General features: G+C 41.9%; 1 long non-coding RNA gene across 1 annotated transcript; it reads left to right on the top strand.

The window, feature by feature from the left end:
- The first annotated feature begins 1,130 nt into the window (after positions 1–1,130).
- On the top strand, positions 1,131–7,577 carry LOC115470276. Its single transcript, XR_003942157.1, has 3 exons — positions 1,131–1,298; positions 3,595–3,654; positions 7,363–7,577. It is a non-coding gene; the product is annotated as an uncharacterized LOC115470276 (long non-coding RNA).
- The last annotated feature ends 11,935 nt before the right edge of the window (positions 7,578–19,512 follow it).

The following is a 19,512-nucleotide window of genomic DNA, read 5'->3' as shown; positions in this document are numbered from 1 at the left end:
AAATTAAAGTAAACAAAGGTAGAAGGCAACTTCTTTGAGTACGGCCCATACATAGCATAATATTCAGGGTCTAATTTACTATTCCTTACTAGAGACAAACTCTAGAAGTTTCTCAGGTTCAAAGAAAATATAGTTCTGGGAATTAAAGGCTACAACACATCGACAGGGATACTTAAGTAGGAAAGTTCCTTCTATATTAAGCAATCTAGTTTTAAGCTGTAAAAAAGCTTTCCTCCTTTTCTGACCATCCCTGGATAAGTCCGGGAAAATTTGGATCTTCGCGAGTATTGTGATCTTTATTGTGACCCTCATTTAACTGTCTGCCAGATTTTGCACTATATCAAGCCATAAATAATCTGTGTCTGTAACTCGATATTCAGTGCCTATGGCTGCACATGGCCAAGAAATGAATACCTGGGGCTAATATAGCTGGAGATAGTGTTTCAAAAAACGTTGACCACCGGAGGCTGAATATCGGGTGGAATGACTCTATCTACCTTCATATTAACCCCTCAGTTTGTCTACATCTGGCCTCTTTTTTCTCAACATTTCTACTCCTTTTTGCTAGTATTTCATTAATTTTAACATCTACCTGTCGATTGCTTTTTACCTTACTATGCCTTTTCTATACATATTCCACTGAAGTCCCTTCAGATTTCTTCATTTCAGTGCTTTTCATCTATATTTCCCATCCTACTTTCCTCTTCCGGTCTTCACATGCAAAATGCCTTTTCACATTTGAGAGGAATTCCATCCCCTGTATCATTTTGGTCGCTCTTCTTTAAACCTTTTCTAATTTCGTCATATACTTTTTGAGATATGGTGACAAGAATTGAACACAAAACTCAAGGTGAGGTCGCACCATGGAGTGATACAGAGATATTATAATATTCTTGGTCTTATTTACTATCCATGTCCTAATATTTCCTAGTATCCTGTTTATTTTTGTTGGCCACCGCCGCACACTGCATGCATTGATACAACACCCTGATTTTCAACAACAAAACTGCATTGCTATAAAATGATCAGCATCCCTTCAATTATATTGTAATTACTAGTTTCCTGCAGATATACTATTGGTGCTCTAGAAAATTTCCTGATAAACTTCTGTATAAATAGAGCATGTTCATGTGAGAAGGTAAAGCTCAGAGTGTCATTCTTCACATCTTTCTTCTCAGCACTACCGTACCAGAAATCAAGAATGGCATATTGGGGCCGTCAAAGACAATGCTGTCCTCCCAGCCCAGACTGCTATCCCGTCCAGGATCCATGTTGTAGACAAGACCCATGTAATAATCGTAAGTAATGCTTCAGTCTGATAATACTTTAAATTATATCTTTTATGAGCCTTATCTGCTTTATAATCTTCTGAACTCTATAAGTTGAGGGTGACAGTTACCACTTGCATTATTACATACTAGGAAAAAATGCCCATTTCTGAGCGGAATGAAACGGGCGCTAGCAAGGGGCCCCCTCCCTCCGTCCCTCGAAGCTACTTGCCTTGTTCGCTGTGGGCCGTTTCGGCCCTCGAGTGTCAATAGCTCCGCCCTCGACGTCATGACGTTTTGACGCGAGGGCGGTGCAGACACTCCAGGGCACAGCGGATATCTCGGGCGCCTCAACTTCCGTGGAGGCTTCAGAACATTGGGGTTGCCTTTTATATATATAGATATTCCAAGAGAACTTCAAAACATGAATTAACATTGAAAATGTGCCAGGGTATACCAAGCAGTTTGAACTGTAAAAAATTAACATAAAAATAAAATGCAGTTTATAACTATTCAAAAGTTTGGATTTCAGATTTAGTATTCACTTTGTCCAAATTCAAGCTCAAGAAGAGTTAAAGTTCAGGTACATGAGGTTGTTCTCTACTCATATGGACTCACAGTCTAAGTGAGTGTTGTTCACTCCCAGTCATCAATGGCTACCAGTATGTCAGGTTTTCAGACTATCCCTATTGAATATTCATAAAAGAGATTTGCTTAAAATGGAGGTAATACACTAGTGAAAGCCTGACCTGTTGGTGTCCCTCAATTATTGCGGTGAATACCCTAGATCTAAGTTGTAACTGAGTCAATAGAGGGTGAAATGATTTGTCCAAAATCATAGAGAATATGAGTAGGAAAACCTGAAACCATTGATTATCTAGTTATTTTCCTGTTTTTCTATGAAGTGGCTTTTCTATAAATGTTCAGAGAATGTTTCTATTTCTTCCAAATCCTTAGTTGTAGGGTCAGATCGTTAACTATACAGTAAAGAGGGCTTGTGCTAGAAATGCAGGGTCCTGGGCAGAAACTGGGAAAGGGTCCACAAAGCCCACCTTCAGGCTATATTTCCTTCAGATTGTGGGAAGCTCGGGGGCCCTCTGTAGCATAAGAGGCTAGGACAGTTGCTCATGTTACCACCCCAAAAAGCCAGACCTAATCAAAGGTACTTCATAGGCTAACTCTTTTTCTTCTCTTCTTTCTTATTTTCAGTTATTACTCTGTTTTACATCTTTAGTTTCTAGAATTTCCATAATTTATTTGCCTCATTTTCCAGTACTATGTACTGCTCTATATTGGCATAATGCCTTATTAATAGATATGGGGAATAAATCGTATTATTAATGATTACAAACTTTACAGGATTTAACTCATGTCTTTTCAATAGACGCTCCAGGTGGGATAGACTTTCATACAGGAGGTATTTCTTTGTTCCCAGAGCAGTGGCGTAGCCACAGGTGGGCCTGGGTGGGCCAGGGCCCACCCACTTAGGGCTCAGGCCCACCCAACAGTAGCACACGTTTAGTGGTAGCTGGTGGGGATCCCAAGCTTTGCCACCTGAAGAATTCCCCCTGATGGCAATGAAAATGCTACTCTCCATGATACTGGCACCTGCGCATGCTCAGTTTTCAGTGCATGCCTGCTTCAGACACCCAAAGTGGAAAGAAGCTTTTTCCTGCCAGCTGACATATTTTTTTGGTGGTGGTGGAGGGGGGGAGGGAACGCTTGGTGCCCACCCACCTCTTGCCCAGGCCCACCCAAAATGTATTGTCTGGCTACGTCCCTGCCCCAGAGAGATTATAATCTAATTTTCTAGCTAAAGCAAGGGAGGGTTAAGTGAGTCAGCCAAGATCACAAGGAACAAAAGTAGAATTTGAATCCTCCATTTCCATCCTCCATTTCCATGGTTGTCAGCTTTCTGTTCTAATTACAAGGCTATTCGTTCATCATTGACCTCCTTTTTATGTATTTGTAGAAGTTTATCGGTCTTGAATAGTTTTGATTATTAAACAAATATTATCAATGTTAGTAGGAAGTAAAATTGGTAAAAAAAAAAAAAAAAGAAAAAGGTTTCTTTTCAGAGGCCACCTGTATCTGATTTTCTTCTGTTTTATATCCAATAAAGAATTTACAAACAAAAACAAAACAAAAATATAAAGCAGTTGAACAATAGGCAAAAAGGGTAGTGGTAAACAAAGTTCACTCCTACAGAAGAGAGATCATAACTGTATTCAGAATTTGGTACACAAATCATACTGGATATAACTGAAAATTAGAAAATAGAATGAATGCCCGTTTTCAACATTTGTTTTTCTATTCTTAATTTCAGCCTGCAAGCCTGTCCAGTGCTGCCCACAGAATAATCAGTATTCGTATTACCGTTCAGTAGGTATGTAAAATTGCAAATGTGTAGTCTTTTTTTCCAAACGGTATCTAGGTCAGCAGTGGAATGCACAAGTTGGGATATTCACAGTCTTCAGCCAATTTTACCAAGTGCCTGTGGAACATGGAACCTTTATTTAAGTTAGGTGTAGGGCTGTGGAATATACATATGTATTTCTTCAAATGTGCCACTGGAATAATATTATAGAGATATACGTAGAAAACAGAGTGGCATCTTTGGTTGCTTCTACATGAAAACAGCGGTACTTATGCATGTAAGTGCAGATTTTTATAATCTACACATGCTAAGTCCAGTATTTCACAAATTTTCATGTATGAGTCACCATTCAAGGAAGCAATCATCCTGTAGCCTGTACACGTGTATAATGCAGAAACTGAAGTTCAAAATTTGCATGTGTTTGCATTCTAGTTTTTACATGTACATGTGCAACTACTTACAGTACATGAGTAAATACTGCTTCCTCCTTCTAAAATTACCTCCTTTATCTATCGAGCAATTAATTTGCTATATACAATTCAGATTCAAAACTATTTTACTTAAACTTTTAAACATTCTGTTTATTAGGAAGTGAAATTCTTTCATTGAAATTCTTTTTGAAGACAAACACACCCAACAACATTGGTGTTTCTTTAGTAAAATCTGTCTATTTTATAACACTGAACAAAACAAAGAAGTTTGTCCTAGAATGGAAATACACCACTTTCCTCCTTTTTATAGTTTTCCATCATAAGATTAGTTTTTCCTGTGGAATTCAGTGCAAAAAAATTAAAAAAAAGAAAAGAAAAGAAACCTCCAGAAAGAAAATGAAAAAAAAATTCTGATCATTTTTTAATTAATTTATCAAATCAGTAAAATTGATTTTTTTTTTAGTAATTAAAAATAAAATCCCATCAACAATACAGTACCAGTTACTAGCCAAATTCAGAATGGTTAGTTTTTATATAGGTTACCCCTATAAGTCACTGAAACAGGACAACAAAAGAAATGAACTAATATTATTCTTCCCTAACCCTGCCAGTCTAGTTCCTCTAGACAAACAGCAGCACCAGCTCAAAAAATTGTACTTCTCCCTCCCTCTCTGTGGTCCAAAAAAGCACTGATTTTGTATTGGAAGTATTTTGAAAGGGATGGGGAATTCTATACAATTCTGTGCTTTACAGTATGTAGAATTCTCCCCAAAGTGATAAATGCACCTATAAATAAATCATTTCTAAATAACTTAGCTCATCATCATCACAAGACATTTTAGACTTGAGGAAGCCAGTGATTTAATCCTTGACACATTCTTCTCTAGCAGAACCATGAATGAGTTTTTGATATGAGCACTTTTTCTTGAGATTTGGACTTATCAATAACTCATTTTCATTAGTTATGCAGAAGTAATTTTTATTACAGGACACCTAAGTTAATTGAGCAAAAAGGTGCCTATTTTAGACCTATTTAATAAAATCCATAGGAACAATAATCCTATATAATGTAACCAGGTCACCCTTCCAGGTGGAAGCCAGAGTCAACCCTGCTTAGCTTTCACTGGCTTCCCTCCACTTTCCTAGTCAGCCACCATACTTTTGCTTTCTCTCTCACCACCTTGGCAGCTGCTGAGAAACTCAGTCCCACTCCGACAGTAAGAGCAATCCAAGTTCTTTATTGTTACAGATGTCAACCTTATTGAAACACCTCCAACAATCAGCAAACTTCAATTCATTTCCAATTACAGGCTTTTGTTTTAAATCCTCCCCAAACCTCCAGCCGCACTATCTTCACAGCAGATAGTTTTGGAGATTTAGCTGGAACCACCTCCTCTCTCACCTCCTACAGTTTAAGTTCCAAAATGCACATGCCTTTCTGTCTTAAATCCCTTCCCACCTTCCACAGCACTACCTCTTGGGAGCAGACAATATGGTAGCAAGTTGTGCTTTCCAGTTGCTTCCCCACAGCTTCCCCCAACTCCACAACTGGGGCAATGCTGAGGCTACAAAAGCTCTTACCCTGTCTGCACGGGTTAGAGCCAAACCACCCACCTCCATACATTCCTCCCTACCTTCTCCTTCTGTTCCCCATCTCCAGGATCAGACCTCATCTTCCAATCAGTCATTCCTCCCTCCCCCTCCTGGGAATTCAGCTGACCCTGCACTGGCTTCTGGGGAGTGTAGTTTTTCTCCTGCATTACAGCTTTCCCTGGCAGTTTGATCCCTAGAGGGCGCACTGCTCTCTTCGCTGAGCTGAATGACTGGGGATGATGCCGGCTGAAAGAACCACTATCCCTTTTCCCTTGCACCCGCTCTCCGGAGTGCTCACAATAATAAAACGCACCTCCAACATTCTGAAGCTGACTGCATGGCTGAGGCATTCCTGCTCTCTGTATCCATCTCCTGAATTGGCATCACGTACTTCCGGGTTCGTCACAAGCAGAAGTGACCAACCACACGAGGTTTCTCAGCTTCAGAATGTTGGAGGTGCATTCTATTAAATAGGATTGGTCAGGTCCTTGAAGCACAGCCAGAGCTCAGTGTCCTGCACAGTAACGCTCAGACACCAGAGAGAGGGAGGGAGGGGGGCCTGATACCAGAGAGGGGGGGAGGTATCTCTGTCACACACACACACTCTCTCACAATGTCTTTTTCTCTCTCTCACTCTCACACACTGTCTCTCACACACTCTATGTCTCACACTGTATCACATTCACTCTCTGTGTGTCACACAGTCGCTCACACACTCTCTTGGTCTCATACACTCAGTCTCACAGAGAGTCTGTGTCTCACACACACACTCTCTCGCACATACTGTACCTGTGTGAAACACACTCTCTCTCTCACACACATGCAATTGCACACACTCTCATTCTCACACACACTCTCTCTCACAGACACACTCGCACCCAGACTCACTCTCTCTCTCTCTCTCTCACACACACACACTCACACATTCACTCTCTCTCACACACACAGTCACTCTCACATACACTCTCTCAAACACACACACTCCGAGGAAAACCTTGCTAGCGCCCATTTCATTTGTGTCAGAAACGGGCCTTTTTTATTAGTGTCTTTATAAAATACTAGCAGAAGTCCAGCAGTAACAGGGCCTACATTAAAAGTGCAGATATTGTGCCTGCTCGACAACAGTCTAAATATTAGAGCATAGAGTATGCAAGTACACATGTAGACTAGTTTGTAATCAACCTGCATATTTTATGACTCTATCTACACTCCACACAGATTGTGTGTATATTATCCCATATGTGCTCAAATGACTTCATAAAATTACTCCATAAATGTATTTCAGCAAGTGGGCAAAACATGGAAAGGTTTCCAAATTATGAGCGTATCTTATAGAACACAATAAGTTATCCGCAGATCAGGAAACACTTTGACATGAATATGTATGCCTACCATTGGTCTGGCATGACTTAAGTATGTCAATGCAAGCCTTGCTAGTATTCTCTAACTGTATCTTAGTGCACAGATGCCATTATAGAATTGGCACTCAGCATTAGTGTGTCTACCTCAAGGAGTACAGTCATAGAATTGCCTCCTAGATCCCTGAAAACATTTTAGAAAGAACATTACACCCACTGAGTCAGGCTATAAGACTGGACAGGTTAAATATGAGCAGAGAAATAAGTTATTATTTTATAACAATGTCATGTGCTTCACTCATCTTTAATTCTGGCTTTTCTTTAATTTGCTGTAGGTTCATATTCCCAAGACAAATGTTGCCAAGGCCCTGTGAGAAAATGCAAGAAGTGAAGATGCTGTAATGAAAGCTACAAATCAGCAGTGTTGTACCTCCAATTAATCAAAAACCTCTCTCTCTCTCTCTCTCTCTCTCTCTCTCTCTCTCTTAATATCCATTCTTTTGTGAAAACATGACCCTTCCTTATTAAACTTTTTGTGATAATCAAAGCATCTTTGGCTTCACTGTTTTTCTTTTAAATTTAGCCTACAAGCAAAATGTACACTTTCATTTTTTCAAAATTGCCTTATCTTTTGAAAACATCTACAGATGCTAGATAAGTCATTGGCTGGGGCAGTGAAGTTCAAAATTATGAGCTAAAACCCGATAGAGAAAATTAGAAGGGCATTTTTGATATGACATATAAATCCAACTTTGCATGTTTTCCTAAAAATATCCAAAATTCAAGTGGCAAATATAGTGATTATTGAAACAGAAAAAAGCCTTTTTGTTTTGAAAATGGCCATAGTGAAGAATATGAAACACTAAACTCTAGTCTTCACTCAATATCCAAAATAGTGGAATCACTGGTAATTATCACTGAGGAATCAATGTATTTCATTCATTACACAAATTTACATTATTTGGAGAAAAAAAGCCTTAGTTCCCACTGGAAAATTTTCTTAGTGGATCAGAGAGTTCCATAACTCTGTCCACTTCAAGCTATTTTTTATCATTGGCTCTAAAAAAAAAAAACCCTTTAAAATCTTCTTGATTTTTATCTTTTATTTATCTTTTATACTTTCATAATAAAGATTATTATGTGAACATCATACATACTTCTGTGGTACTGAATGGAATACATTGATTCCTCAGTGAAAATTACTAGTCATTCCATTCTCTTAGATGAGTGCAAGAGTCTCCAGAAAAGAGGTGGAAGAGGGTAAGCGTAAAATATGTTTTGAATAAACTGCAAAAGAAAATCCACAGACGTGGAGAACTCAAAAAGTCCCACAGAGAAACTCAACTAACAAAAGGAAGTGGGAATGGAAACCTGGATTCCCAATGTCTGGACCACAATGGTAGTAAAAATAAAATAAAGTTTATTAACCAATAAAATGACTCGACACAACGTTGTGTTTCGGCCTGAAGGCCTATATCGGAAGTCTACAAATAAAAACAAATTATAAAAAACAAAAAAGTAATATAAATAGCTTACAACAATAATTGATGTCTATTTGTATGACATGCATATACTATTGAAAATAATGAACAAACTTGCAATAAAGTATTAAAACATGAATTTATAACTGAAATATGATTTTTATTAAAACAATTGTATTTGTAGAAAAAGATGAATAAAAACTGAAAAATGTAGATAAAAAATATATATATATGACATAAGATAATCAGGGTGTGAAAAGGTAACCATATTTATCTTTGCATTCGAAAATTGAACAATAAAGTGAAGAATTAATTAAAAATTTAAAAAATAATAAAAAAATAATTAAAAGGATAAAGAATAAATCAGAAAAAATACATATCAATTATATAGAGTCTGACTATGAAAACAGAATATCATAGTGAAAAATGAATAAAAATGAAACGAAGGGCTTCTCAAAATCTATTCCTTTTAAGACCGGTTCCTGACACAGAAGGTATTTCAACATTTGGAACTCCCCACGACCTGCCTCTGTCCACTTTAGGACATTAGGGCACCTTTTCCTCAGCATGTCAGTAAGGGTGCTTGACCTCTCCGCAAATCTAGGAATGAATCTGCGATAATATCCTATCAGCCCCAAAAACCCCCTCAATTGTTTTTGGTGTCCTGCGCAAACGCCGTGACCCTCTGAATCCTTGCTCTTAACTCCCTCAGGTATGTACTAACCTCTCTGGGCTCTTCCTCTCTCTACCCATGCCTCCTGAATTATGTCCAGAATGCCCCGCAGCAATCGTCCAAAGACCAATTCAAAGGGGGATACCCCTAGGGATGCTTGGATATTCTCCCTACATGCATATAAAGCATAGGGTAACAACTGGTCCCAATCCTCATATTTCCCCTTCAAGCCTTTCCTCAATATCTGCTTAAGGGTTGTATTAAATCGCTCTACCATCCCGTTTGTCTGGGGATGGTAGGCAGCTGTGGTAATGTGGCTTATGTTAAAAGCTTCCCACAGTTCTCTTAAGTGTCTAGATTTGAAATTGGACCCCTGATCCATAAGCATTTCTCGTGGGAATCCCATTGGAAAAGCTTGACCAATTTGGTCGCTATACCGGTAGCTCATATAATTCTCATTGGGAAGGCCCAGGGAAACCTAGTGGCCCTATCCATGACTACTAAAATGTATGCAGAACCCCTAGGTGTTCTGATGAGGGGGGTCCCACAATGTCCATAGCCATACTTCGCATAGGTTCCCCAATAATAGGCAATGGTACCATAGGTGCCCTGGGAGGGTATCGGTCCACCAACCGCTGACAGGAGGGGCAACTTTGGCAATAATTCTGGACTTCCCTATGTACGCCAGGCCAATAAAAATGCTCCAGCACCTGTTTCAACATACTCTGGGAGCCCTTATGCCCTGCCAAAGGATGATCATGGGCCCCTTTTAGAATAAGGCTCCTAAAGACCCTGGGAATTACCAGCTGGCCTCGCACGGGTCCCCCCCACCGGATTATGTATTCCCCGGTACAACAAACCCTCCACCATCTGAAACCGGGGAAACCCGCCTGAAGGCCCCCCTTCCACTTGTTCCCAGGCCCTTTTTAATACCGGGTCATCTCTCTGCTCCTGGCCAAAAGCGGGAAATCTCTCCACCACCTCTTGTGGCCTCCATGGCATAGCCTCTCCTTCCACTGAACGCACCCCTTGCTTAATGAGCCACTCGTGCACTGGGGTGGGTATGGCAAACAAAAACTGTTCCACTATAATCTCCTCCACAACCTGTTCTGCAGTCTTCTGTTGCGGCTCCAGCCATTTATAGGCTAAGTCTTTCAGTCTCTGGGCAAAAGCCCGGGGCCGCACTTCCCTCACCGTAGTAGTCTCCCTAAACAGTCTCCTATAATGGTCTCTAGTAAGACCTAATCTATTTTTAATGGCCGCCACTACCTGCTCATAATCCATGGAGCTGTCCGCATGCATGGCCCTGTATACAGCCATAGCTTCCCCAGCTAGGCTTCCCGCCAGTCGAACAGCCCACTGTTCTTTCGGCCATTGCACTGCCCTTGCGATCCTCTCAAATATAGCAATAAAGTCATCCACATCATCACCCTCCCGCATTCGTCCCAAAGAAAAGGGTCCAAACGGAGGGGTTCCTACCCCATGGGTAAACCGGCCACTGTACCCGGGGCTGCAACTTTATCCAACAGGCTCCCTATGGCTTGCATCTGACCTTGCACTGCCTGGAGCAGAGGTACATGCTGTTCCTTGGCGGCTTCCACCACTTGCTGCAAGGCCTGTTCAGCCCCCTCCTGCTGCTTCTGAAACTGCGCAGCCATCCAGTGAAGCATTTCTTTCTGCACCATCCTGCCAGTCTGGAATACCCTGAAAAGAAAACCAAAAACACCAAGTGCGATACCACTTTTTTTTTTTCCACTAATTACTAATTTGTACTTCTCTTCTCCCACCACTCCCCTTTTACACGACCCCACCTGGGTTCCTTTGCATGACCTGTATTCCCCCCTTACCTTCACACTTCAATCCAGCATTGATCCCCCTTCAGGTACCTCTTACCTGGGGTAACCGCTGGTCTTCGCTTTGCTAAGGGTGGCCTTGTCAGCTTCACTCCTGCTGCTCTGTGGTAGCTTCAATCGAGTCCCATCTGCGGTGCCACTGTAATCACTGTAATCCCAGTAGCAAACCTTCAGGGGGTGGTAGGCTCCCTTCAGCAGTCCACAAACAAAGTCCTTCCAGACAACACAGCTTTTAGTTCCAAACAGTTTATTTCCCCTCCTCCACAAAATCTCAGTTCAAGGGGGTTAAAGTCCCATTCAGTTTCCAAAACAACGCAACAAGAAAAAAACTTCCCTTTAAATCCAAGTTCTCCCCCAGTTCAACAGCCTGGGTTTCAGTTTTAAAAGTCTTTCCGCTTGGGTGGTTGCAAAATGGCAGTACACCGCCCACAACATAGCTAATTGACTCCTGTGACCACCCACTGCCTTCAGTCCCTGCAACTCTGCCCCAAAGTACAATTACAGTCCATGTCAACTGGCTCCTCCAAACCTGGTGTGCTGGTCCCTCCAGACTCTCCTTCCTTCAAGCACTCCATTAACTCTGCTTCTCTGCTAGGCTGTTGGTTGGAGACCTCCTCCCCTCCCAAGTGGAAGGAATCTTGTACTGATTTCTAACCCAAGGGAATTGAGCTCTGTCATCCCTGCTCCCCCTTCTGGCCCTCGTCTGCCATAGCAGCTGCTCTTTCCAGTCCTTTTCCCCCTCCCTTCTACGTGGGGGCCATACCGGGTTTTGGGACCTACCCCCCGATCCCTTCTCTCATGGCCTTGTGGGGAATGTAGTCTGGCCCCATACCTCCTCCTGACCTGCTTAGACCCTACAACCTCATTACTATATATATATATATATATATATATATTTAAACCGTCTGAAGAAGAAGGCGAGCAAACAAATCAAGTCAGCTCTCTGGGCTTAAGGGCAAGATGCACTAAACTTTAACGACCCTTTAACGAATAAATTTTCAACTGTAGCATGCATTAAAGGCCTTTTTCCGACAAAGCTAGCAGCTAACGAAAACAGAATGCAAACGAGTAACTACCATTGAAATGTGGGCGATACGGAATGCACTAACCATACCGACGATTGCACCGATTCATTTGCCGCAAAATATTTAACTTGAGGTCAGAGCTTTCGTTAAGGCCTGAGCTGTCACTCCCCGCTTCCCCCTGCAGCATACAAATCCAAGCTGACATATTTAAAAGTGAGATTAAATAAAAACGCTACCAATAAAGAACGACAAGGTGGATGCAGTACTTCCTAGGCTTCCCCCTGCATTAACAAAGCAAAACAAAAATCGAACAGGAGGGGGCAAGGGCGCTCATCAGGAGCGTCCTGTATGGATGACCTTGCCCCCCCTGCTCCCCACTTCCCCCTGCTTCCCCCTGCACGAAAACTCCAAATTTTAGCAGTCCCGGCCCCCTCCCTTCCTGTTCCTTTCTCTCTACTCTCCCACAGCTCCGCCTCCCGCCATCCCCCCCTGAGGTCTTCGCCGCCGCTCCCCCCCCCCTCCTCCGGGCTCCCCCTCCACATTACCGGGCCTGCGCAACGTCTCTCACCTCTGTGTGAAGGTGCTGCATGGGCAAGAGGAACAGCAGATCACCGCCAGTCTTCTTCAGGACGTCTCTCTCCTTTCCTGACCTGGGCCCGCCCCATCTGACGTAGGTTACTTATGTCAGACGTGGGAGGGCCCAGGTCAGGGAAGGAGAGAGACATCCTGAAGACTGGCGATCTGATGTTCCTCTTGCCCGTGCAGCGCTTTCACACAGAGGTGAGAGGCGCTGCGTGGGCACGGTAATGCGGAGGGGGGGCCCGGTGGAGGAGGGAGCGGCGGTGATGACCTCAGTGGTGCGGTGGGAGCGGGGCATGGGGCGGAGGATGGCAGGAGGCGGAGCTGTAGGAGAGTACAGAGAAAGGAACAGGAAGGGAGGGGGGCCGAGGCTGCTAAAATTTGGAGTTTTTGTGCAGGTGGAAGCGGGGGGAAGCGGGGATCTGCGGGAGGGGGGCAAGGCCGTCCATACAGGACGCTCCTGATGAGCGCCTTTGCCCCCTCCCGATCCTTTTTTGATTAATGTTTTCAGTTTTCTATTTAATGCAGGGAGAAGTGGGGAGCCACGTGTTTGTGGTTTTTGTTGTTGTTGTTGTTTTGACGTTTGTGGCATGCGCAGAGCAGCCAGCATCACGCTTGGCTGCTCTGCGCATGCTTTAGGGGCCGATTACTGACGAGGATTACGAATCTTTGATACATTCTACTTTTCAATATCGTACCGAACATATGCGACTTGTTTTTTTGGTGCATTCTTCGTTTTTTCAAATTCGTTAAGGACTTTAACGTTTTAGATTTTTTTACGTCTGGTTGATTCATCTTGCCCTAAAAAAGAGGAAGGGCATTGTGTCACAGATCAGCAGTCATGCTGTAAACTGATTGCCAGATAAAAAGACTTGCTAATGTGTCTGTAGGAGATGTGAATAAACAAATCAAGTCAGCTTTCTAGGCTTAAAAAAGAATAATAGTAATAAATTAATAACAATTTATCAAATTAAAAATATAAAGAATACAAAAAAGTGATGAAAAATGATAATATAAAATATAAAATAATAATGAATAAAAATGAAAATCATGAAAAGAAACATTAGGAAAACATGGTTATGTAACAATTAAATGTGTTATAAATAATTTAAAATACTAACCATTTTAAATTAGCAAAGAAAAACAGTTGTTATCAAATCGTTATACTTAGTAAAAACCATATAAAATGTCAGTAATGTTGCAATAGGGGGATATGATATGCGATTGTTGCACTGCCATATATATAACAATGTCATGTACATAAATTTAAATTTAAATGTACGTAAGTTAACACTCCTCATATTCCTAACGATTGTTAATAACATAAAATATATAGAATAATTTTTAAACCTTAAATTTTTGGAATGTAGGTCATTCAAAAAACTTAATGTAGGCACATAACAACAATAGAATATCTAAAGAAAATAAAATTGTGGTTTACAACATAATTCTTATGTTATCCATTATTGTGTGATGATGTATGTAACCACATTAAAATACAAAAATATGCTCATAAGTTATGATCATATCTACTATAATAAAACTCACCCTCAACGTTCTGAGGACACTGACGTCAGTGAAGCCAAGCCACTGACTTCAGTTCCTTCAGGTTCCAAGGTTCATGGTGGTGAAGCCACCGGGCCCCGCCCTCGCGTCAAACGTCATGACATCGAGGGTGGAGCAAACGTTGAGGGTGAGTTTTATTACTGTACCTGTGCTCCGCCCTCGCGTCAAAACGCGATGACGTCGAGGGCGTCCCAGGAAAATCGCCACCCACACAGAGCTATGACAACGCTAACGGCGGCGCACGAACCAGCTACAACCGTGACGAGCAACAGGGCGGCCCAAGAAAATCGCCACTGTTCTCCGAATGTGAGTCATCCCCCCCCCCTAAAAAAAAGCTAGCGCCCGTTTCATTGCTCTGAGAAACGGGCCTTCTTTCCTAGTATAATATAAATGAATAGAACATTTATGGACCTGAAGAAACATTGCATAACATATACATAAATGATTACACAAAGATAAATAAGAGTATCATAAAGTTAATACTCAACTAAAGTTTATACTTAAGTATACATAAAAAATATATATAAAAAATATATGAGAGTAAAATTATCAATATATTATATCATGAAAATAAAAAGACATAAAATGCATTGGATAAAAGAAATATGTATATAGACATTGTGTATATGTGTATGAAATGTGCTCAAGGTGACTGTCATGGAGTATATATGGATTCAAAACCTAAAGAAATGGACGGAAATCGATTTCATTGTTAAGATCATGTGGATTAAATGTGTTTAACTGAAAGATCTGTTTCTGTTCTTCCTATAGTAGGAGTTTGTCAAAGTTTCCTCCCCTCCACTTTTTAGTAAAAGTCTTAAAGACAATGAAGCGTAAATCCGCTTCATACCAGTGTTCAACAAGAGATGCAGATTCTACTTTCCTGTGTGGCGTAGCCAGACCTGACATTTTGGGTGGGCCCAGAGCTAACATGGGTAGGCACTATGTATATAGATTATGAGTAGCCTTTCTTGGGATACATACAGAACATAGCTAGAATGTTTCCTCTAACAGCTTTCCATAGGAAAAATGTATTCAAATTCTGATAACACCTCAATAATAGCAACACAAAATCCCTTCACTGCCAGGTACTTTGTGAAGTAACACTATATCCTGCAAAGAAGCTTCTTAGAGCCTATGCTGCAAACCTTAACACCAATTCTGAATAAGAATACCAGTAACAGTACCTTTAAAAAGGCAGCAGTGAATATGCACAACAGCAATACACATCCCATTGGAATAGCCAGACAAGTCAGACTCATAGATCCTCACACAAACCACATGGCAGCAGAATCTCTCACCTGCTTGATCACAGGTAGAACACAGACCAACCTTATCAATTACAAAATAAAGGACCAAAAATTAAAATTTGTCCTGTAGTCCTTCCTTTCCCTACCCCCCTCCCATCCATCCCAGTGGACCAGCATCAGCCCTCCCCTACTCTCCCCATCCATCCACATAGCACAGCATCAGCCTTTCCCTTCCTCACCATCCTTCCCCTAGCAAGGCATCAGCCCTATCCTACCCCCACCCCTCCCTATAGCCTCAGCCCTGCCCTACTTCTACCCATCCCCTGCCCTTCCCATTCTCACCCTCCCCCGCCCTGAAGCACACCAGCATTAAATATAAAACATTTTGGGTTTTTTAATGTCCTTTGCACTGTAGAGTCCACCCCTACCCAGAAACCTGCCTACATTAAATACAAAACTTGTTTTTAATTTTAACCTGGGCACTGTAGAGCCCACCCCACCCAGAAACTCCCCTGCTGTTGATGCATCTCCTGTGTTCTATGATACGTGTTTTAATTACTCTAATTGTTTTGCACAAGTACAAAAGAGGACATGGGCATTGAATGACATAAATTACTGAAGCAGTATTGCAGTCAGATGTGTGTTTCAGAGAGAAGGTTTTACTCCTGATGGGATGAGTGAAAACATTAGCCTCAAGGCACAAATTACAGACACTGCAGAGTCCACACTTCCTGTGTCCTAAATGTGGAGTGTCAGGTGTAGTTATGTTTTCAGACTCAATAAAGCTCTTTTACTAAGCAGCGCTAAAAAGTGGCCAGCGCTATCCCCAGCGTGGGTTCTTCCTGTGCACAGAGGTCACTTTTAGTACATTTCCATTATTCCTATTAATGGCATGTGCTAATTTCCCTATTAGCTTGTGGTCATTAGCATATGAGCATTTACCAACACCTATTTTCTAGGCAGCAAGAGCACAACCGCTAACCACGCACTAAACACTTAGCTCACAGTGATGTAACTACATTAACTCAGTGGCGTAGCAAGGGGGGGCGGGGGGCGGTCCACCCCGGTTGTCAACTCAAGGGGGTGCTCCCTGCCAGCTCCCCCCCCCCCTCCGGGTGCAGCACGATGACACCCGCCACCTTGGCGCATCAACACCCCAAGACCCCTCAGCTCCATCCAACCAGCTCCCACACCCTACCTTTAAAGAAATCTCGGAAGCCGAGGCAAGGCACAGAGGAGCTGATGCAACTTCCTATTTCCGCAAGGGCGGAACAGACAGAGTGAGGGAAGGCCCGATGAGACGATCCACACTTCTTTTACATGCAGGCGCGAGGCGCTGCGCCTCGCCTCGGCTTCCGAAATTTCTTTAAAGGTAGGGTGCGGGAGCTGGTTGGACGGAGTTGAGGAGGGTAGGCACTGGGTCGTTCACTCCTCAGTCTTCTTTCAGAAATTGTGCTATTCCCCTGAGTAATGCATTTTTAAATGTGCCTATTCATAGTAAAGTCAGATACATTCTTAAGTGAAGAGTGATGTCATTAATGGTCATGGTGGCACTTACTAGTACAAATAATAATAGATATGAGAACAGCTTTTAAGTATGTTCTAGGACAGTACACTATCATTAATCACTCATCACCCTTACACCCCCTTATTCTCCCCCCTACACACACCACAAACATCACTCACAGACACATCTCCCACATAGCCCAAAAATACACACATGTTGAAACATATGCCATTTATACAAAAGTTACCCCACTTATCATGCACACAAACATCTTCACACACAATCTACCAAATTTTTTTTAAATACCCTCAAATGTCCTCCACACTCTCCAAGGAGCACGTATCTTGAATGGATGGATGTACAATCCCGTCAGAATTGTGTGTAGATAAGTGCCCCTTTTCCTTGCGTTTAAGAGATAATGGGTTGCGAGCTTGTTGAGGGATTTGTTGGACACATGAGATAAAAAAAAGAAGAAAATACTAAAAAAGAGTCAGAATTATTATTAAAACAAGTAATCACAGAGGTTTTTAAGAGCCTATGACAGAGTGAAGCTGGAAGGAGAGTAATGTCATATACAGCTCTTTGATAAGAAGCCATATTCCCAGCACTAACTGAGGCTCATTTTCCTCTGTGACAAAGGATCCCTAAACATGTTTTGTATATTTGATCACTATCGTGGATATAGAGTGTAAACCTTCATATTAGTAGGACATAACAAATAGCAGTCCCAATTTAAAGAAATAGGATCACTGAATATCAGGCATAAAAATAAACCAATATGAGGCCGCCAGGAAAATGAATATCACTCTATTATTAATTAGGTCAGAAACTAGAGATTCTATAACCAATATTCTCTTATGAAATTATTTTAAAAAAAATCATTTTCACTCATCAGTCTTCTTTCAGAAATTAACTGTGCTATTCCCCTGAGTAATGCATTTTAAATGTGCCTATTCATAGTTAAGCCAGATACATGTGAAGAGTGATGTCATTAATGGTCATGGTGGCACTTACTAGTACAAATAATAATAGATATGAGAACAGCTTTTAAGTATGTTCTAGGACAGTACACTATCATTAATCACTCATTATTGCTATTCTTGTCACATAATTAGAAAGGAATAAACATATGAGGAAACATAGTAGAATTGGCACTTATGACTAGATAGGTAACTTCCAGTAGCTTTTGAATAGCAGAACTAATCTTACACCTAGAAAGAGGGTGCATATTTGTAAATAAGGGTATTACCTTCAAGAAAGGACAAAGTTGAAAGTTAGTAACAGGAGAAGGCAATCTGTTTTTAAAGGAAAACAACTTCTATGTGTTACCATGACATCCTTATGATAGTAAAAAAAAAACTTTCCTGCAGAGAGACCATTTCAGAAATGTTAATAAGAGAACCTTTTTGAAAATTACCGAAGGGGATTATACACATACACGTACATCCATAGGAGCCGACTTTTTAAAATGATTGGGGGTGCTCAATTTTTTTTTTTTTAGAGGTGGTGCATTCCTCCTCTCTCCTGAGTTCCAGGGCCCCCTCCCCGCCCGTCTGTCCATCCCTCCCTCCCTCCGAGTTCCAGAGCCCCCTCCCCGCGTTCGCCCCTCCATCCCTCCCTCCCTCCATCCGTCCAAATTTTAAAATCCATCTTCTTACCTTGTCGAGGTGTTAAGGTGCCAGCTGCACGTAGTGAAAAGCGTGCATGCTTGCGCTTCAGCCTTCCTTCGTCTGTCTCTGAGATCTGGTCCCCCCAAGCGGAAACAGGAAATGAGGGCGGGACCAGAACTGAGAGACAGATGAAGGAAGGCTGAAGCGCGAGCATGCATGCTTTTCACTACTTGCAGCTGGTGCCTTAACACCCCGACGAGGTAAGAAGATGGATTTTAAAATTTGGACGGCGGAAGGATGGAGGGGCGAACGCGGGGGGGGAGCGGCTCTGGAACTCGGAGGGAGGGAGGGATGGACAGAAGGGGGGGGCCCTGGAACTCGGAGGGAGGGACTTTGAGAACTTCCAGTCAGCAAAATATTGGGGGTGTTCGAGCACCCACAGCACCCACGGAGTCAGTGCCTATGCGTACATCTACACATTACAACATACAAATCTGCATATTTTCAGTACTATGTACATAAACCCCCAACCCTTCCCAATGCTCATTTTGGCTAAAGTTATCCCCCGGATTCTATAAAGGTTGCCCAAGTTTGGCATGGATTCCATCTCCACACAGAAACTAATTATTAAATGAGACTTAACAATCAATTCTTGGCATTAATTAGCACTAATTAGGACTTACGCACAGATCTGCCTTTGTGTTAATCTATAGATAGTGTGCACCCAAATTGTCATGTGCGCAATTCAATGGGGCATGGGCAGGGGAGGGGCATGGGCAGGTTGGGGTGTTCCCAAAATTTAGGCACAGTATTATAAAATATGGTCATTTAAATGCCAAACTAACATTAGTCTTGTGCCACCATTTATTCCAGGTTTCAGCAAGCATAAGCATAAGCTGTGCAGTGGACATGAATAATTGAACAGAATGTATGAGCCAAAT

This window comes from Microcaecilia unicolor, chromosome 5 (assembly GCF_901765095.1).
Source record: "Microcaecilia unicolor chromosome 5, aMicUni1.1, whole genome shotgun sequence".
In the NCBI taxonomy this organism is placed as follows: domain Eukaryota; kingdom Metazoa; phylum Chordata; class Amphibia; order Gymnophiona; family Siphonopidae; genus Microcaecilia; species Microcaecilia unicolor.
This window is presented reverse-complemented; position numbering and strand designations above follow the sequence as displayed.